The following is a 22,445-nucleotide window of genomic DNA, read 5'->3' on the forward strand; positions in this document are numbered from 1 at the left end:
CTGATGACATACCTGTGGAGGCATGGAGATGTTTAGGAGAGATGGCAGTGGGGTTTTTAACTAGATTGTTTAACTCAATCTTGGAAAGGGAGAGGATGCCTGAGGAGTGGAGAAGAAGCATACCGGTACCGATTTTCAAGAACCAGGGCGATGTGCAGAACTGTAGCAACTACAGAGGTATAAAGTTGATCAGCCACAGCATGAAGATTTGGGAAAGAGTAATCGAAGCTAGGTTAAGAGGAGGAGAGGTGACGATTAGCGAGCGGCAGTATGGTTTCATGCCACGAAATAGCACCACAGATGCGATGTTTGCTTTGAGAGTGTTGGTGGAGAAGTATAGAGAAGGCCAGAAGGAGCTACATTGTGTCTTTGTAGATTTAGAGAACGCATAAGCCAGGGTGCCGAGAGAGGAGATGTGGTATTGTATGAGGAAGCCGGGAGTTGCCGAGAAGTATGTAGGAGTGGTGCAGGATATGCACGTGGAAGTGTGACAGTGGCGAGGTGACAGATGGGTTCAAGGTGGAGGTGGGATTTACATCAAGGATCGGCTCTGAGCCCCTTCTTGTTTGCAATGGTGATGGACAGGTTGACGGATGAGATCAGGCAGGAGTCTCCATGGACGATGATGTTCGCGGATGACATTGTGATCTGTAGCGAGAGTAGGGTGCAGGTGGAGGAGAGCCTGGAGATGTGGAGGTATGCACTGGAGAGAAGAGGAATGAAAGTCAGTAGGAGCAAGACGGAATACCTGTGTGTGAAAGAGAGGGAAGACAGTGGAATGGTCAGGAGTGGAGGTGACGAAGGCATATGACTTTAAATACTTGGGGTCAACAGTCCAAAGTAACGGGGAGTGCAGGAGAGAGGTGAAGAAGAGAGTGCAGGTAGGGCAGAGAAGAGTGTCAGGAGTGATTTGCGACAGAAGGGTGCCAGCAAGAGTTAAAGGGAAGGTTTACAAGATGGTTGTGAGACCAGCTACGTTGTATGGTTTGGAGACAGTGGCACTGACGAAAAGACAGCAGGAGGCGGAGCTGGAGGTGGCAGAGTTGAAGACGCTAAGGTTTTCACTGGGAGTGACGAAGAAGCACAGGATTAGGCACGATTATATTAGAGGGACCGCTCAAGTTGGACGGTTTGGAGACAAAGCAAGAGAGGCAAGATTGAGATGGCTTGGACATGTGTGGAGGAGAGATGCTGAGTATATTGGGAGAAGGATGCCGATTATGGAGCTGCCAGGGAAGAGAAGAAGAGGAAGGCCAAAGAGGAGGTTTATGGATGTGGTGAGGGAAGACATGCAGGTGGCTGGTGTGACAGAGGAAGACGCAGAAGACAGGAAGAAATGGAAACGGATGATCCGCTGTGGCGACCCCTAACGGGAGCAGCCGAAAGTAGTAGATCTATGTCATATGTACATTATTTACAATTAGTTCATAAGTCATTCATAATTCATGTGTGATTTCGTCATTCCTAGGTTATGTGCCGCTATTTACATGCAGTTATGTAGCCTACAATTATTATTTACATGCAGTCATGTGCAGTTATTTACATATGTTATGTAGTTATGTCATAGACATGTGATAACATTTTATAATTTATGCAATGTTTATTGAAACATTCTTTCTCTGTATTGCCCCCCTATACAGTTTTACAAAAAGGTTTGAATTCTCAAAGTTCTTCAGTAAAGTTCCTCAACTTGGACTGGGACTCTGTATTTCTTTGGGATTCTTCATGTTGGCTATCTGTCCGCCTGTCTATACATGGACACAAATACGTAGGACAGAATAGGCGGTCTTCTCGTTCCCCCCCGCCATTTAAAGAAAAAAAAATTGTGTGTCTTTTTCTATCTTATCCCTCAAGGGTTAAAACCTCAACTAGGGCTTCTTGTTACCTTTCCAGGGTTCAAGTCACAACTAGGGTTACCTGGCAGAATTCGGGTTTAAGGTTAAGATTGGGGTTAAGCCAGGGGAAAGGGTACCCCCCCATCCGGCCACTCGTCAGGCGCTGGCATAATAGGTGTACGTTATGTACAGTAGATTTGATGATTGTATGACCGCCTGGCCAGCAGGTGGAGCCATGGAGGCACCAATCTCAGTAATATGAGGCGCATAGATGACGTCATCATGCAGCGCAGGCGATTCTGAACGGTGGAAATAAACGAAGCACATGGTTGCATGGAGTTGAGCTCCCGAAAAATACAAGAGTTAATTAAATGCGATAAAGTGGAAACGGTTAATTTAAATGCAATAAAGTGGAAACGTTGTAGAACCAGCATCATCACAGCTCAGTACTGCACGTGTACAGCACGTGTACAGCAAGTGTATGGTCCCACAGCTGTGGTCAGCATCACGTCATTCAGCACGCTGTTGTTCAGCAAGCTGTGTGTACAGCTAGCCGTGTATCAGTCAACCAAACGACCAGCTTATGTTAGCTCATGTACAGTTTGGAAACAGCTAATGTTATCTTGTGTACAGGAGGAAATACATTGTCAACGAACATTTGTGTCATCTCGTCATTTATGGGTGGCGTTCACAACGCCGCTAAATCTCAACAATTGCGACAGATAGTAAATCTGTGTCAGTCCAAACGTTTGTAGTTCAAACGTTTACAATAGGTTAGAAATTTAAATCTGCATTCCCAAATAAATTGGAATTAACCTTGTACACTGTCCATCAAACAAGATGTTTAGATGGCGGCCACAGTCCCCCACCAACGAAAGTCGCGCGACGTTTCGGTTTTATGGAACCTTCTTCAGGCGAGGGCTTAGACTTTTCACGACCGGGCGGCATCTCGGTGGCCTTCTAAGGCTCGTAAAAATCAAATTAACAATCGAAAAAATAGCCAACATTAATCCAACTCACCGAACAGCGGGCGACGTAGCTCTGTGCCCGACTCCGACGAAAAGAGAGAATGAGGCTCCGCCTCTAAATATATACTGGGAAATATGACACCACTTCCGGTAGATGACAAGCTCTCCGGAAAAGGCGGCCCCCCACGCCGTTGTCACGGGAAACGTGACGCGACATCCGGCAAACGAGCGCCCTCCCCATAGACGGAAAAAAACAGAAAGGGGGAGAAAAAAAGAAAAAAGGGGACAGTGTGTTTTTTCCAGAGACGGGTTAGGGTTATAGGACCGTGTGTCCGAGGAAAGTGACGTGTTGTTGACAAAATTGGAGTTTGGAGAGACTAGCTTGGTGACCTTCTTGTGCCAGATGGCGTAAGAGAGAGACCGAGTCACGGCTGCACTGCGTTGTGGTGGGGGCACAAAGCAGGAGGTCGTCGACGTACTGCCAAAGGGTTGAGCCGCGCGTCAGCGTAAGTGTGCTAAGGCTGTCTCGAAGCGCCCCGTTGTAGATCGTGGGGCTTTCACAATAGCCCTGACACAGCCTTGTCCATGTGTAAGGCCGACCGTCAAATAGGAAGGCAAACCAGAACAGGGACGCTGAAGAAAGCGTTGGCAAGGTCCACAACGGTAAACCGCCGTGCAGAAGGGGGAACCTGAGACATAAGGGTGTAGGGATTGGGGACGCAGGGCGTGCGGGCCCTGACAGCTGCATTTACTGCCTGAAGGTCTTGAACGAACCTCCATTCAGTGGGCGTATCTTCTTCACGGGGAAGATGGGAGTGGAAACCGGGGAGGTGGGCCAAGGGACAATTATGCCCTTGACACGCAAGGCATTGAATACAGGGCAGATGCCATTAACCGCTTCCGGTTTCAAAGGGTACTGAGGTTGGTGGGGACGGAAGTCGGATTTCGGGGTAATGATGACGGGCTCACAATTACGTATGAGACCTACATCCTATTTCCCGTCAGCCCAAAGATGGGAGGGGATGTTGTGAAGCTGCGGAGCAAGTGCAGTGTGTGTGTGTGTGCCAGTGTATGGGCCTCAGTCACTGATGGTGAGGGGGCGGACAGAGCCAACATTCGTGACGTCACCGCAACGGTGGCGCTGACGTCTACCCGGTATAATTTTAGTGAGGGGGACCAGTCGCGTGAAGAGTCGGCGGGAAGCCAATCTGACGCCAGAGAAGCTTGTCGCGCGAGTGGACCCGTATCTGTCCACTGGGAACCCCGTGGTTTTACCAAGGAGACGTGCGGGACCAAGTCATCAACCGAAAACAACGCAGTTTGGTCGGTGTCTAATGTACACGTGACATGAGCGGTGCAGTGTAGGTTGTCCGCTGTCATGTAGGTCAATGCGTCCCCTGTTGTGGTATGTGAGCAAGGGAGCAGAGCCACTGTGTGTATTGGGAGGCGGTAGGAGCCCACATGTAGACCCGTAGAGGGAGGGCGGGGTTATGTGTATGCAAAAAAATATTCGCTGCTGGTAACGAAGTGATGTACAGCCCTGATGAGGTGGAAACAACAGAGATGCCCAGTTGGATCATGCCATCTCCATCCAGCAAATTAAATGGGCAGTTATCAGAAATTAAAACAGGCAATTTTGTTGATGAGCTGTCATCCAGGCAAACAAGCACACAGGAATGGATAATGGCTCCGTGACACACGTACCACTCGCAACAGTGGAGAGGACCGTTTGGCCGCTCCGTGTTAACCGTGGCCGGCCGATAGGCGGTTCTCACCACCGTTCGTGTGGCTCCCGTGTCTAACAAGAAAGGCAGCTCAGCATTTGCAAGACGCAAGGTTATCATTGGCAGTTTTCGGAAAGCTAGCTCATGAGATACATACTGTCCAACTGGGGAAGCTAACAGCAAAGCAGAGTCTTCATTGCAAATCAGTGTATTTGGTTGTGTCTGTGCATTCATACGACCTGATGTGGCAGCAGATGTGTCCAGGACCCCCACCTCCTCCTCCCGTGTCGCCTGTCAGTCCGAACCCCGGTATGAGCCTCCCCGTGGGGCCCACTGGTTGTGAGGTCCGTTGTTCCATCCTCGGCCTCTTCCGCGCCTTTGGTTGATGCCCTTGACGGAGTGGACAGTCTTCAGCCCAGTGACCGGGCTTGCCACATGTGAAGCAGCAGTCGTCACCCGGTTGGGGGCCGCTGGGCTGGGCGTGTTGTCACGGGTTCTGACATCGTGAACGGTCCCCGGGTCTGTCCTGTTGCACAGGTTAGTAGGGTGAAGGAAGCCACTGCGGCACCATGGAGGAGAGAGAGAGAGGTGCGATGTTTGTCCTGAGCCTGCCTTGCCTTCTGTTCTTCTTCCTTTTTCTGCATTTGATCGTGGGCATGATCAGCATGTCTCAGCAAGTCTTCCAGTCGTCTCTTTCCGTATCCTACGCAGTGTGTTTCTATGGCTTTCCTAACTCCGTCCTGCAGGCCGGTCAGGAAATGTTTGCAGAGGTGAGTGTTGTGGTTACACCGCCCCGAGCTGCCTCCCCGGCACGTTCAAGCCACTCCCCCAGCTCGGACGTGCCGGAAACATCCGAGCGCTCGGCTCGCGCTCTGAGGAGACGAGCGCTGCACTGCACCAGGTGTTTGCCATCATCCATCAGGCACACCTGTGGCATTCAGGCAGCCTTCTACAAGAAGCCTCCCAGAACGTCTCTCTGTGCTTCGACCTACTGAACCCTGCGGTACAGTTCTGACAAGCCCTCCAGCGTTCCTTGCATTCTGTTTATTCCCCAGTGTCTTATCTTCGTGTCTCTGTTTCCTCCCAAGACTCTCCCTCCGCGATTTCCACGGCTCCCCGTGTCTCCCTCGTCCCCAGCGACCTTCACGTTTTCTCCCCGGACCTCTCCTGCGATCTCCCCCCTTGTCCCTCTATCTGTACCCCTCCCTTCGGACTCGACTTCCCGGATCTCGGACCTGGACTTTCTCGGACAACCCCTCTTGGATCACGGACTGGACTTTCTTGCCAGGTACACGCACATTTTTTCAACACCTCCTGGTCATTTACATACCGCACCACACATAGGCTAAAAACACTCACACATAGTTATACAGGCAAACCACGGGACACCACACATAGTTTATTCACACATCCCACTAACAGAACTCCTTTTTCACCATACATTTCTCTCCCACAATAAAACCCCCCTTTGTAGATTTAGAAGTCATCTCGTGTCTGTCTGTCTTGGGTTTCGCCATACGGGTCAGGTTCTGGTGCGCGAGCACAACAGAACATCGGAGCCATTATGGACCCAGGCAAACCCAAGGAGCGGACGGTCCCTGTGACGCCCCAGAGCCCCGTCCCCCTAGAGGCAGTAGTAAGAAGTCACAGTTGCCAACTTGCCTCTCTCCGCTCAGAGCTTACTACTGCCTTCACCCGTGTCACCGGAGAGGTCAGCGATCTTCAGTCCGGCTCCCAGGCCGCGACGAGCGCATTAGATGCCCTCACCGCGCAGATCGCTGCACTCTCCACAGCGGTCTCCAGGATGAGTGACCACCCTGCCCTGGCCTCGGTCTCTGCCCCCAGCTCGGCCTTCGGTTTCCCCGTTCCTGGTCCCGACGTTCCCCCTCCTCCGAGTCAACCCCCACTGGACCCCCGGTGCGAGCCTAACCTCCCCTGCCCGAAGGCCTTCGGTGGGGAGTTCGAGCTGTGCAGGGGTTTCCTTGGTCAGTGTGAGCTCCTGTTCAAACACCAGCCAGCCAGGTATAGGACAGGAGAGACCAAGGTAGCCCTTGTCATGTCCCTCCTCACCGGCAAAGCCCTCAGCTGGGCCATAGCGGCGGTAGGCCATACCGAGCAGCTCGCCTCGGACTATTGTGCCTTCCGCCGCGAGTTCAATCTGGTGTTCGACCACCCAGCTGACGGGCAGGACGCTGCCGGCCGCCTCCATTCCATCCAACAGGGAGCCAGGTCGGTGGCAGATTATTCCTTGGAGGTAAGGATACTCGCGGCAGACAGTGGGTGGGATGACACTGCGCTCAAGAGCGCGTACAGGAGGGGGCTGAGCGACCCCATCAAAGATCTCATCGTTCGGGACCGCCCTGCCTTCTTCAACGAGCTCGTCACCCTCGCCCTCCAGATGGACGAACGGCTGCAGGAGCGGCCCCAGGAACGCGCCCCGCGCGCTGGCCCCTCCCATAGACTAACCCCCGTCCGTTCTACCGGTGCCTTCCCTGGGTCAGCGTCCCGTGGGCTCTCTCCACCCTCACACTCCCCCTCGCAACCCTGGGTGGCTTCTGGATCCAGGCCGGAGGAGGAGCCCATGCAGTTGGGTCGGTCACGGCTCCCGCTGGAGGTTAGGGAGCAGAGGATGAGTGGCCACCTCTGCCTCTACTGCGGGAGGTCGGGCCACTACATCAAGGCCTGCCCGACTCACCCAAAAAGACCCGGCTCACTAGTGAGGGGTGTCCTAGTGAGCCTGACGACCCTTCCTCAGCCCCAGGGTTCACATTAATTTAGAACATGCAACTTATTTGGTGATATTTCTGAATTAAGTTTACTGCCCATCTTTCTCCCTCACCCCACATTCCCTCCATTCCCTCCCTCTATTCCCTCCCTCCATTCCCTCCCCCCTCCATTCCCCCCCTCCATTCCTCCCTCCATTCCCCCCTCCATTCCCCCCTCCCTCCATTCCCTCCCCCCTCCATTCCCCCCTCCATTTCCCCCTCTATCCCCCCTCCACTCCCTCCCCCCTCCATTCCCCCCTCCATTCCCCCCTCCATTCCTCCCTGCATCCCCCCCTCCATTCCCTCCCCCCTCCATCCCCCCCTCCATTCCTCCCTCCATCCCCCCCTCCATTCCCCCCTCCATTCCCTCCCCCCTCCATTCCCCCCTCCATCCACCCCTCCATTCCCTCCCCCCTCCATCCCCCCCTCCATCCCCCCTCCATTCCCCCCCTCCATTACCCCCTCCATCACCCCCCTCCATTCCCCCCCTTCATTCCTCCCTCCATCCCCCCCTCCATTCCCCCCTCCATCCCTCCCTCCATTCCCTCCCCCCTCCATTCCCCCTCCATTCCCTCCCCCCTCCATCCCCCCCTCCATCCCTCCCTCCATTCCCTCCCCCCTCCATCCCCCCCTCCATTCCCTCCCCCCTCTATTCCCCCCTCCATTCCCTCCTCCTTCCATTCCCCCCTCCATTCCCCCCTCCATTCCTCCCTCCATCCCCCCCTCCATCCCCCCCTCCATTCCCCCCTCCATTCCTCCCTCCATTCCTCCCTCCATCCCCCCCTCCATTCCCCCTTCCATTCCTCCCTCCATCCCCCCTCCATTCCCCCCTCCATTCCCTCCCTCCATTCCTCCCTCCATCCCCCCCTCCATTCCCTCCCCCCTCCATCCCCCCCTTCATTCCCCCCTCCATTCCTCCCTCCATCCCCCCCTCCATTCCCTTCCCCTCCATCCCCCCCTCCATCCCCCCCTCCATTCCCTCCTCCTTCCATTCCCCCCTCCATTCCTCCCTCCATCCGCCCCCTCCATTCCCCCCTCCATTCCCTCCCTCCATTCCCCCCTCCATTCCCTCCCTCCATTCCTCCCTCCATCCCCCCCTCCATTCCCTCCTGGATTTGACGAAAAGAAGCCGTATGAAAACTGGAAAAATTAAGTGGAAATATGGAGACGGGTGACGAACTTGGACAAGAAAAAGCAAGCGTTGGCTGTGGCTCTATCGTTGACAGGTAGAGCGAGGGATACTGCTTTAGGAATAAATGTGGATGATCTAAATAAGGATGATGGAATGACCACTTTGATTGGGGAACTTGACAAGATTTTTTTGAGAGAAGAGAAGGAACGGGCTTACGAAGCCTATTCTGAGTTTGATCGAATATCGAGGGAAAATGGCGTCTCGATGGTGGACTTTATTGTTGATTTTGAACAGAAATACAACAGGATCTGTAAATTCGAGATGGTTCTGCCCGACGCTGTTTTGGCGTTTAAACTACTGGATACAGCAAGTCTTGATGTGAAAGACAAGCAACTGGCATTGACTGCATGTGGTAAGCACACTTTTGATTATATGAAGTCAGCACTGAAACGCATATTCGGAGAAAAACATGAGCAGAAGGCGGGAGCCATTAACGTGAGTCAGGATGCAGCCTACTACACAGATCAAAGAAAACCGCACCCACGAACCCAAAGTGTGCAAGCTAGAGGACCACTCGCAGGCACAAATCCACTTGACAAGTACGGAAGACGAACAAAGTGTGGGATTTGTCAAAGCACATTCCACTGGGTGAAAGATTGCCCACATAAGAAAGAACACGTAAAGATAACAGAAGAAAATAAATGCACAGAAGAACCTGATGAGTGTAATATAACGCTGTTTTCTAAGGAATCGGATACGGAAATATTCATGGTTGAGGCTCTGGGATCAGCTGTCATTGACACGGCATGCACAAGGACTGTCTGTGGTGAAAAATGGCTGAATAACTATGTAGGGGGACTAAATGAGAAAGAAGTACAGAAAATAGTTAACACAGAGAGTAGCAAGCCTTTCAAGTTTGGGGATGGGCGAGTTGTACATTCGACAAAAAAGGTCAAGATACCAGCCAAGATAGGAGAAACAAAATGCTGTAGACACAGAAGTGGTCCCATCTGACATCCCTTTACTGCTGAGTAAAACGTCGCTAAAGAGAGCAGGAGCTGTGCTGAACTTGGAGAACGATACAGCAATAATGTTTCGGCAACCGATAGCTCTGAAGATGACCTCCTTAGGATACTACTGTCTGAACATAATGGATAATGAGTCACCATGCGATACATATGAGAATGTGGTCCTGGCCATCACAGAGAATATGACTAAGGAACAAAAACACAAAGCTTTACTGAAACTTCACAAGCAATTCGGACATGCATCAGTTGACAAACTGAAGAAGCTGCTGATAAGTGCTGGAAACTCTGATAACGAGAGCACTGCTATTCTAGAGGAGATAGTAGGAAAATGTGAGATTTGTCTTAAGTACAGCAAGCCTAAGCCTAAGCCCAAGCCTGCTGTTGGGTCTGCCCATGGCCTCCCGATACAATGAGACTGTGGCAGTAGATTTACATGAGCTAGAACCGAATGTGTGGTACCTGCACATTATCGATCACTTCACACGCTTCAGTGCGGGTGGCATTGTGACCTCAAAGAAACCAAGTGTGATAGTGAAATGCTTTGGACATTCCTGGATCAGTGTCCATGGTCCACCGGAGCGTCTCTTCAGCGACAACGGTGGCGAGTTCAACAACGAGGAAATAAGAGACATGGCAGAGAACTTCAACATCGAGATAAAGACGACTGCTGGCTATAGTCCATGGAGCAATGGCTTGCTGGAACGCCATAACCAAATGCTCAGAGATAATACTGAAGGTAAAACTTGACAACGGAGTTGACTGGAAAACTGCACTGGATTGGGCACTCATGGCAAAGAACACAGTGCAGAACGTACATGGCTTCAGCCCACATCAGCTGGTGTTTGGACAGAATCCGAACCTTCCCTCTGTGTTAGTGGATCAGCCACCTGCTTTGGAGGGAACTACTATGAGTGCATGGGTGGGACAGCACATAACAGCATTACATGCAGTAAGGAAAGCTTTCATAGAGGCAGAGTGCTCAGAGAGAATCAGAAGAGCTCTACGAAAGCAACTTCGTCAAACAGATGAGAAGTATGAAACTGGGGACAAGGTGTTCTACAAAAGGACAGACTGTGTTGAGTGGAAAGGTCCTGGAGTCGTGATACGACAAGATGGGGTGGTGATCTTTGTACACCATGGTGGGACCTATGTCAGGGTTCATCATTCTAGGTTGCAGAAGGTTGATAAGAGTGAAGTAGGTGCTAGTGAGGGTCTAGAGCACCCTGGGGAGAATGTTACTGAGGGCAATATGAAAGTACCTGTTACTGATAGTGATGTGGATGTTGATAACAATGACAGTGGGAACATACCTGGTACTGATTGTGACATAGATGTTGATATGAACAATGACGGTGAGGCTGGGGGTGTTACAGACAATGATACAGATGTCACTGAGGGTAACAATCATAAGGATAATCAACAGACAGGCATAAGGGTAGCAGCCTCCCTAGGGCTGAAAACAGGTCAAACAATCAGCTTTGTGGATAATGTAACAGATGCGTCTCACAGAGCTAAAGTGATGGGACGAGCAGGAAAGGCTACAGGAAATAACAGAAACTGGTACTGCCTACAGTACTTAGAACTATCTGACATCGCTGGTACTATGGGGTCAGCTGATCTTACTAAGGTAGACAATCTTCAGGTTAATCCACTGGATAGTGTAGAACTATGCTCTGATATGCAGGAAAATGATGTATTAGTCACAGGTGGTGTTTCATTTGATAAGGCTAAACTAGATGAAATAAGTAGCTGGAAGAATGATGGGGTGTTTGAGAAGGTGAAAGATATGGGTCAAAGGCATGTGTCCACTAGACGGGTGTGCACACTGAAAGAAACCCCTGATGGTGTAATACCCAAAGCGCGTCTTGTGGCTAGAGGTTTTGAAGAATTCAACACTAAAGATCTATAGAAGGACTCACCTACATGCTCATCAGAGTCCCTCAGACTACTCATGTCAGGTCTATGTCAGAATAAGTGGCATCAAATAACTTATCCAGAACAAAAGGATTCATCGTATTCTGTGGTCAGCTACAAAAGAACAGCTGGCAGACTGTCTGACCAAAAAGGGAGCCTCTTCCCTGGTATTACTTAAGGCACTGAATAATGGACAATGGAAGCTAGATGACTGAGTCTGACTGTTGATAACTGAGCATGAGCTCATTAAAAATTAATAATTAAAAATTATTGTTGCATACATTGATGCAACTGAGTTGCAACCTGTTGTTGTTTCTACTTGTTTCTGTTCTGTGTAAATGTGTATGAGTTGTCTGTTGTCAGCATATACATTAGGTTTTGCTAATGTTGTCACTTATTGCAAAGCAGTCCCTTCTCCCGTGGTTTTATTCATGATGTCATCAGCGATTAGTCAATGTCGACTTGACTTTCATCACAAAACAGCTAACTTCAAAAACTCTTAAGTCATACAACCCCTAACACACACACAAAGTTGCACACACAAACATGCCCGTCCATCCATCCATCCTTTCCCCCACCTACCTTAGCGTCATGCTCCTGCAGGTGTGTTCCACTGGCGTGCAGGTAGTTAAAGAGGTCCTCAGAGGGCAGTGGTCTCTCCAGCATCAGGATCAACTCTTGCTCCACTTCAAACCTTTCATGCAGGGTCACTGCTGCACTCTTCCCCATCACTCCTGGGTGACCTGCAAGCAGCAGAAGCCCCAGTTCCAGGGGAAACCCAAACTTTTACCCATCTCGAGTCTGACAGAGACAAAGAGTTACAATGAGGTTGCTGAGAACCGCCTCAGGTTAAGGATTTTAACAAAAACCCAAGTCAACTTACCTTTATAAGGATTAATTAAAGAACAATGAGAGATAGAGATGTTTTGATTTTAACTATGCAGTTAATGCACTGGGCACTACTGCTTCTGATAAAAAACTAAAAAGTTTCAAAAGATACTGACATTTCAAGAGCTTTTGGGGACAAAAACAATGTCACCATTGTGAAGGTGTCCACCTTTTCTTTGGGAATTTGTAAGGCCACCTTCAGGACAGACACACACAACACCTGTAGTTAAATTATATGCTTTACACTTCTGGTCAAATCTGAATGTCCGACACCTTTTATAAGAGAACACAAGCCGTTTTCTGTACAATCGCTACGTATTTCGTATGCGTAAGGTCACCGAATGTTTGTAATACTCCCACGTGTATTACAAAAAGACTTGAAATGGGCCATTTGAGACTACTGACATTATGTAGACCAGTGACAGACCTTAGTCGGTATGCAGATATTGGATCGTCGACAGCAGAATGGTCACCAGAAACTACAAAGTTATTTTCCTGCAGCTGCACTGCTTTCACACTGCCCAAAAAAACCCGCTAACATGCGCCAATTTACACTGACCAAAGGCGGACATGAGCGGGGTTTTGCCAGTGTGAAAGCAGTAACATGTCCATTTACATTACTGCCACGTGGTAATTAATCAGAGCCTCTGAATAGCACAAAGCCTTTGCATACCAACACGGCCGAATGGGTCTCCATGTTAACTGTTCCAATAGATTTGATCATTCTTCCAACGCATGCCAGGCTAACCACATGCATACAAACCGCTTGTCACTCAACAAGTCAAACAGACTGACGAATGGATGACGTTGCTGACTAGTGAGCCGCTATTGCAGCAGTGTCGTCAACCAGCACTTGCCCCCATCAGCGTTACCGTTGGCCTAACATGACATTTAACATCCTGGGACTTCACAACTATATTATTCATAACTGCCTGGTTTACTACTAACAAAAGACGTGGGATGAGTATTAATCTTAACAATACGACTGGCTATTTCTCGCAAATTCACTGATTACACTGCGGCCGTAACCACGTGACACGTTTTCCTGCGTAGTGGCTGCTTAGCTCGCTCACATACTCAAAACTCTTTTCCAAACACGAGGCGAAACAAAGAACAGCTCAACACCACATTAGCCAACATCTTACACAATGTGTTAATTACCTCGTCTACTGTATCTGTGGCGAACAAATCCATATTGTACGCGGTCAAAATATGCTTAGTTTCTTTCGTTCGTAAAACGCGCTTACCGAAATAGAAGCCATTTTGTAGATGGTCCCAGGCACGTTCGCAAGCCCCCCCCCCACACACACACACACACACACACACACGGGACGTCATTTTAAAGGCCCAGTTGTCCTCCATATGGGAACAGGTCTGAATACAGCGGCATGTACAGTATGAGAGATATGAGCAAAAACGCCATGTCGACTCAAATGAACCGCTGGGTCTCAATGACACAGTAGCTCGCTCAACGGTAAAATGGCTGCCGCAGCCTGTGTGGCACATAACGCGCGGAACATGGCGCCATGCTTGCAGGACAAAAGACAGGTTTTGACCAGTGTCTCTGGCCAGCCCCTCGCTCACAAACCTAACGTTACGTTTCCCAAGTTAAGTGGCGAAGACACGTTCAAGTCGGCGACATTAAAAAAAACAGCCATTTTAGCTATCCACATACACACAAGTTGTCTTCACTCCAGTTGGTAACCCGTGTTAAGGCCGGCATTAGCTGCTAAGTAGGCGTTATAACCTGATATAAGAAAAAATATGTCCCACAGAATACCACACAAAACAGCTTGCATTGACTTATGTGCACATTACATTAAGTCGCAACGTTATTTCTCAATCAGCAATATTCGGAAACTTTACATCTGGATAAAAATAAAGTTACCTCCTGTCACGACCTCCTAACGAAACGCAGCGGACACGGGCTCGTCACAACATGGCGGCGATCAGGATAATGACCTCCCATCACCCCACGCGTGCGTCCCGCCCCTAAAGCGCCCGCCAATTATATTCAATTTTTAAAAACAGTATTTTATTTCAAATTGTTTATGTGATGAAAGAATACTGTTTCACTTCTTCGTTTTCACATCTAGGCAAATATTACGTGTTATATGGGTCCAAATTAAGTTACCTGAATCTGATCCATCCATTTCCCAAACCGCCTATCCTGCTCTGAGGTGGCGGGGATGCTGGAGCCTATCCCAGCAGTCACTCTGACCTTTCAGGCTAAACACGATTTCATTTCAATTCCATTTAGCTGCAGTTAATTGCGATTACATGCGCTTGACCCATGCCAAACTCGGAATGACACAACTGAATCAGGTGTGTATATATACACTCACTGGCCACTTTATTAGGTACACCTTGCTAGTACCGGGTTGGACCCCCTTTTGCCTTCAGAACTGCCTTAATCCTTCGTGGCATAGATTCAACAAGGTACCGGAAACATTCCTCAGAGAGTTTGGTCCATATTGTCATGATAGCATCACGCAGTTGCTGCAGATTTGTCGGCTGCACATCCATGATGCGACTCTCCCGGTCCACCACACCCCAAAGGTGCTCTATTGGATTGAGATCTGGTGACTGTGGAGGCCATTTGAGTACAGTGAACTCATTGTCATGTTCAAGAAACCAGTCTGAGATGATTCGAGCTTTATGACATGGCGCGTTATCCTGCTGGAAGTAGCCATCAGAAGATGGGAACACTGTGGTCATAAAGGGATGGACATGGTCAGCAACAATACTCAGGTAGGCTGTGGCGTTGACACGATGCTCAATTGGTACTAAGGGGCCCAAAGTGTGCCAAGAAAATATCCCCCACACCAATTACACCACCACCACCAGCCTGAAGCGTTGATACAAGGCAGGATGGATCCATGCTTTCATGTTGTTGACGCCAAATTCTGACCCTACCATCCGAATGTCGCAGCAGAAATTGAGACTCATCAGACCAGGCAACGTTTTTCCAATATTCTATTGTCCAATTTTGATGAGCCTGTGCGAATTGTAGCCTCAGTTTCCTGTTCCTAGCTGACGGGAGTGGCACCCGGTGTGGTCTTCTGCTGCTGTAGCCCATCTGCCTCAAGGTTCGACGTGTTGTGCGTTCAGAGATGCTCTTCTGCATACCTCGGTTGTAATGAGTGGTTATTTGAGTTACTGTTGCCTTTCTATCAGCTCGAACCAGTCTGGCCATTCTCCTCTGACCTCTGGCATCAACAAGGCATTTTTGCCCACAGAACTGCCGCTCACTGGATATTTTCTCTTTTTCGGACCAGTCTCTGTAAACCCTAGAGATGGTTGTGCGTGAAAATCCCAGTAGATCAGCAGTTTCTGAAATACTCAGACCAGCCCGTCTGGCACCAACAACCATGCCACGTTCAAAGTCACTTAAATCACCTTTCTTCCCCATTCTGATGCTCGGTTTAAACTGCAGCAGATTGACTTGACCATGTCTACATGCCTAAATGCATTGAGTTGCTGCCATGTGATTGGCTGATTAGAAATTTGCATTAATGAGCAGCTGGACAGGTGTGCCTAATAAGGTGGCCGGTGAGTGTATATTGTAGCGAATTCGGGGGTCAACGCAACCACAGGAACTGCCGCGGCCGGGAAGCGAACCCGTATCGCCCGCACCGCAGGAGACATCGCTAACCGCTAGACTACAGGGTCAGACCCGCGAGCCAGCGGCCAGCGTGTCTTCTTATCCATGCACGTTACAATATTCTGATTTTGGGTGGTGATGGATGAGACGCCAGTCAAAGCAGAAAAAATATTTTAAAGTTGAGACTTAACATTTCTGTGTGGTTCACACTTTACAGAACATGTGAGGGCCAGTTAATATAAGATGTCGGCCCACAGTCGGCCCACGTGTTATGCACCATTACAGTGCCACCATTGCCAGACTTGGCCCGCCTTCGGTGAAAACACCACTTGTCGATGGTTTAAGGGCACATTTCGGCCAGAGTCGTCAGCTATGTGGGAGGTGATTCTGGATGTATTCAAGAGCTTTTGTGGATTAAAGTGTTGTTGAAGTGTGATCATTATAGAATAATTCATTACCCAAACCGCTCATCCTGCTGTCAGGGTCGCGGGGATACTGGAGTCTATCCCAGCTGTCATTGGGCGGCAGGCAGGGAGACACCCTGGACATGCCGCCATGCCATCATAGGGCAGGAATATTAGTCTAACTGTTCTAATATCAGCTGTTCCACCATGGTTACTACCTCAACCAGCAGTAGATTTCTCTATATTGGATGGTTTACACTCAAAAAGAAACACGGTCAATGTGCAGGCTTATGTGGACACTGTTATAAATAAAATATATGAACACTATTTACGTTAATACTAATTAGGATATTGTAATATATCCATACTCCCGCTAAGAGGCGCTGCTGTTTTCAGGAGTTTCCGGGCTGTGGAGTTCTCTCATGGATGTATTAAAGTATTATAGTTCTACTATAATACTTCCTTGGGTTCTCTTTTTTTTTTGTGAAGATTTTTTTTTAACAATTTCAAACTTACAAACAACATGGCAATAACATTTCCATGTTCGCACAATAGGACCTGGTGCATACAAAGGAAAGATTGAAAAAAATAAAACAAACGAGAGGTTGAAATAACATCAATATAAAATACATAAAATTAAACAGGGCTAGGGCTTTTTGGTTAATTATATTCTTCTATTATACTAAAAAGTTTTACTGCATTTTTTATTTTCATGACTTTAAGGGCCTTTGTATAAGCAAGAAACTCTCTGCGAAATACACAAAAGTCAGGTTTCACTTTCACATATTCTGATTTGTGTTTATAACATTTCCCGAAAATAAGAACGTCGTTGACTAAAAAGTCATCGTTGCTATTGTCCATGGCAAGTCAATAAACAATGTCCTTCAGAGAAAAGTTTTCCAGTTGGAAAACCCTTGGGTAAAGCCAGTCATGTATATCAAGCCATAAAGTTTCATAATTCACACATTGGAAAAATAAATGATCAGTCGTTTGAGCATCATCACAAAATACACAATTATTGGTTTCAATTCCAAATCGCTGTCGTAACAATTCACTGGCTGGATACACTCCATTTAAAAATTTAAAATGGATTTCCTTTGCTTTGGGATTTATGGGGAATTTAAGATATTTAGTTAGTAACATGTGAATAGTTCTTTGAGTAGACTTGTGAAATTGAGTTTCTGTAAGATACTATAGAGTTTGAAATGTTATTAAACATATTTATAATTGTTTTATTTGGGAATCTGACTTCATTAAAATCACAGCCTCCAACTAAAAGTTGTGGGAGACAAGGGGTGATAGAGTAGAATATGTTAAAATTCCTTTGATTAATAGATTTAGGGATTGCTTTAGTTATAGATTTAAATACGTAACGGTTTCCAATTAAATCATATTTAAGGCAGAAACTCTCAAACGATATGATACAGCCACTACTATCAACTACGTAATTGGGTCACTGACCAAAAACCTTTCACCATCCAGTCCTTGTTATAAAATGATTTCTTTTTAACCATAATATATCTATTATTCCATAATGGTGTATTATGTGGGGTGAAATTGCGATTGTATAAGAGTTTCTAATATAAAAAGACCTGCTGGTGAACAAGGGAAAATTCAATCGGGAGTCTTTGAATACTGAAGTCACATTTAAGTAACAATTCTATACTTCCCAACTTCTTAACTGTTTCTCTGGGAAAATGGAACCAAAAGCTATTGTTGTTCAGAAAAGACTTTAGCCAATTGATTTTCAACGTTCCATTTACAAAATCAAAACCGATAGCTTGTAGGCCTCCATCTTTAAAATCTCTGCTCTCTTAACTTAGTGGATTTTCATTTTCCAAAGATAATCAAAACTGACCTGATAGATCTTTTTAATAGCTCTACTTGGAATAGCCATCGAGTATGCCAGATACATGCACCTTGAAGTGCTTTCCGTTTTAGTCAAAAAGATTCGACCTAATAAACTAATGCCTCTCCATAACCAAGAGTTAAGTCTAGTTTGGCATTCATCCACTACCTTCCACACATTCATATTTTGATACATATTTATGTCCAAGTACTAAACAGTGGATTTTACAGAAATGCTGTATGCCTCTGTTAAATGACTTTGATGAACTGGCATTAGCTCACACTTGTTCAAATTTAACTTTAGACCAGAGGCTTTGGAGAAAAATCTGAATCATTTGAAGTATTCCGGGGACTTCAGTTAGCTGCTTCATAAAGATGGTTGTATCATCTGCTAACTGGCTAATGATTACTGGTTTCCCAAGTACATCTAATGGAGTGATAGTTGAATTTTTAATAAAGACAGAAAGCATTTCTGTAGCAATTATAAAGAGAGAAGGGGAAATGGGACAACCCTGTTTAACGCCGCGTTTGGTTATAAATCGGGGTGACGTACCTCTTGGTAAAGAGACTGAACAATTTGTATTTTCATAGAGATTCATGTTTTGAAACTTATCCCCAAAACCTAATAACATTAAACAATGGCATTTTTTTTTGAAAAAAGTGCTCAATTGAATCAAATGCTTTATAAAAGTCAAGAAATAGAATAAAACCATCATCTTCTATTAAATGTCTATAATCTAAAAGATCAAGCATTAAGCAAATATTGTTGTGAATGGATCTACCCTTCATAAAACCAGGTTGAGAATCCCTTATAATTTTATGTAGATTCTTTTTTAACCTATTAGCATAAATAAGGGTCACGATTTTGTAGTCGTTGTTGAATAATGTGATTGGTCTAAGATTATCTAATATTTTGGGGTCCTTATGAAGCTTGGGAATTAAAGTTATTATAGCTTGTTTCATAGTGGAAGGAAATTTAATATTGTCAGTTGATTCTTTTAACATAAGAGAGAATGCAACTTTAATAAGTCCCAAAAATGTCTATAGAAATTGGCAGTAAGTCCATCCCTACCTAGAGATTTGTCTAAAGACAAACTCATTACTGCTTTATCCAGCTCATCTGAAGTAATTCCAGCATCACACAACCATACGAACACATCAACAATACAGAGAATACGAGCTTTGATATTGTTGAAGAAGTCAGCATCCTGAACAGAAAAGGTTGAAGAATACAATTTACTGTGTTAGTAATTAGTATTAGTATTGAGTAGCAGCAGAATACTTCACAACTGCTATCATTAAACGTTTATTGACATGCTACAGTACCAGAGAAAAAGTTAAATCTATGTTAACATTATTTTATTATAATGTTAAACTTTATTTCACTCTCTCTCTCTCGCACACGTAAGGAATCCAGCTTTGGTAAGGAATGAGCTTTGGCTCAAGATAAATCAAACAATAGCAAACAAACAAACCAACACAAAACCAATTTCTGTCACGTATCTGGAAAGAACCCAAAAGCAGACGGGACAAGCAGGTAAGGGAAGAAATCAAGTCTTATGGCCGGACTCGATGAAGCAGCAATCATTGGCAACGCTGTCTTCGGGAGGGGGGCGGAGTCGGCTTGTGTTCGTCACGTCAATGCGTCTCTGTGTGTGTCGGAAAAAACAGTGCTTCGGCTTGGAGTCGCCTTGTCACCAAAGTGGGGAGGCGCTCTCCTTCCAGACTGCCGGCCCTCGGACAGATGCAGTTGGCGAACGCATGCAGTACGAGGGTGGGTGTTTGAATTAAAATAGGGATCGATTGGCCACTAAATTGGGAGAAAAAAGGGAAAAATCCAAAATACATTTATAAAAAAAAAAAAAAAAGAAATCAACTCTTCATTCAAGTGGCCCATCCCAGGGGTAGAGCAGGAGTTGGCTCAGTGGCAGGTAGACTGGCAGGCACAAGTCCATCAATGGCTACGTTCCAGCCAACACTGGTCCACAGTGGAGGCTTTTTAAGGGTGACGCCGATTGCTTGATGGCCAGCTGCTGTGCCGGGGTGAAGGAGGGGTCAGCAGGTGTCCAGGGAGAAGAGGGGTTAGGCTTGGGCTTTTGGCTCATGACTTCTATTTATTTAGCACTGGCCTACTGATCTGAGGAATGCTATAATGCTCGACTTCACTCAATGTGGCCAGGGGTGCTCGGGCTGGACCCGTCAAACTGGGCAGTGCTGGCCGCTGAATGTGGCCGGGGCTCGACAATGTATGTGGGCAGGGGTGGTCGCGCTGGCACTACAATCAAGCCCAAAGTCGCGCGACGTTTCGCTGTTTATGTACCTTCTTCAGGCGAGGCCTTATTCAACTAAGAGAGGCAGGGTTAAGCTTAAGGTTAGGGTTAGGCTTTTAAATCCGCATTCCCAAATACATTGCAATTAACCTTGTGCACTGTCCATCGACATGGTGTTTAGATGGCGGCCACAGTCCCCCACCAACTACCTGACCGTCCCACGCAATCCAAAAATTCAATGGCAGCTAATAATGGTCCCTCAGTTTGGCTCAGTCGCATCATCGGGACCCCAATTTGGTCCCCTGTTTCACTACAACAAAGCCCAAAGTCGCGCGACGTTTCGCTTTTCTTCAACCCTCTTCAGGCGAGGGTTAAGACTTTTCTACGAGCGGCATGTCGGTGGCCTTCTAAGGCTCGTGAAAATCAAATCACTTGATTGGAAGCTGCCAATTTGCCATAACAATATGGAAGGACCTCTAAAATCTGTTGTACATACTTTGTGCTACTGCACTTACCAGCATGCTTTGTGTCTTGCACATTTCCTATGTTCTTGTGGGTTTCGAAACATGTGAACCAATGGAATGTATTTGCTCTTTGTATTTTTATTCGAATTTTGTTATTAGCCAATGATGTGGTGTGGAGTTGTTATGCCCGCGAAATCACGAGCTTCGCAACAGTCCATCTCCTCACGGAGAGGGAGGAGTTAGGCAGCCCGAGTGAGTACGACGAAGAGAGAGGGCCATTTTTCTGCTGCTCCGTCTAAGTACCCGTTTCGCGGAGACTTTATACACAGCCCGTGTACTAGGCCCGCATTTGAGGTCAGGAGTGTTGCGATTGGCCCGCGGTCGTATGCTTGCTGGTGGGCTTTGTTTTAGTATGCCGATTATTTTGTTTATGCCCCATAGCCAGTGTCGCCGCTAGCTAGCTAAGTGCATTTAGCATCCAGTGCTAGTGTGTTAGCTAGCCGACTAGAGTTGTGGAGGCTAGTCAGAAGTCATCGGGCTGCGCTGGACGGTGATCTAACTAGGGGAGCCGCTCTGCTCCATTCCTGGGACCTGTCTGCTATCCAAAGAGGACTCGCTTCATCTGCTCTATCTTCGCCAGGGTTGTTTGAACATTGCAACCTTTGGCCATCTTGCGGCGGGTGGAGGATGCTACCGGGGAGCCGACACCTGCCAGCTGCTAGGCTAGCACTACGCCTTCCATCCTCTGGACTGCACACAGCCTCCCGGTCGAGGGGGCGATGGGTTGTGAGTAACCCGAAAATTTCATTTATACTCACACACACACGCACACTTTTATCTCGTCGCCTGGGCATCGTAGCGGTGGCTGCCTTGCCCTCCGCTCAGAGAGCTGCTTTAATGTGCACCAACGGGCCCCAACGGAAAGTGCTGGGTATTTGTGTGTTCTTTTGATACTTTCTTCCTGTTTATTGTGACCGCTTGTCCCACCCTGTGTAATTTCAATTAATGTTTATTTAATCAGCAATACTACACTCGTGTGGTACTCTCTCTCTCTCTCTCTCTCTCATTATTATCAAATAAATCCTATTATTATTAATTATATTTCGGGTGTATTGGCAGCTCATTTTCCGCATATGCAAAGCCTAGGTTACTTATAGAGTGCTGGTAATAAGCTTGTACAGTAATTCAGTACACAGCAGAGTTATAAGATCTGCATTAACCACGTGTTTGTTTCATTCTGGGAAGATATACCATTCACCAGCCTTAGCTAAGTGTAGTATTTTCACAGTGGAGGCACCGCGCTACTAAATTGATTATTATCTTGGTTAATTATTTCTATTATCAATTATCACTAATATTGTCATTAGTGGCACTAGCCTACTAGTACACAGGAGGTTCAGCCAGCTCACCATTCCACCGCTGAGAACTCAGGATGCTGTTGCGCTATTGATTTGTATTGTAACACTTTAGTAACTGGTAGCATTAGGCTTTTGTCTTGTTTAAATGTGCTTGGCGTTGCCCGCCAGTGAAAAAGGGGTTACAAATAGCTTTACACTAGTCCAACTCACCGAGCGGGGGGGCTACGTCCCTCTTTGTCGGAG

This window comes from Lampris incognitus, unplaced genomic scaffold (genome assembly GCF_029633865.1).
Source record: "Lampris incognitus isolate fLamInc1 unplaced genomic scaffold, fLamInc1.hap2 scaffold_38, whole genome shotgun sequence".
NCBI lineage: Eukaryota > Metazoa > Chordata > Actinopteri > Lampriformes > Lampridae > Lampris > Lampris incognitus.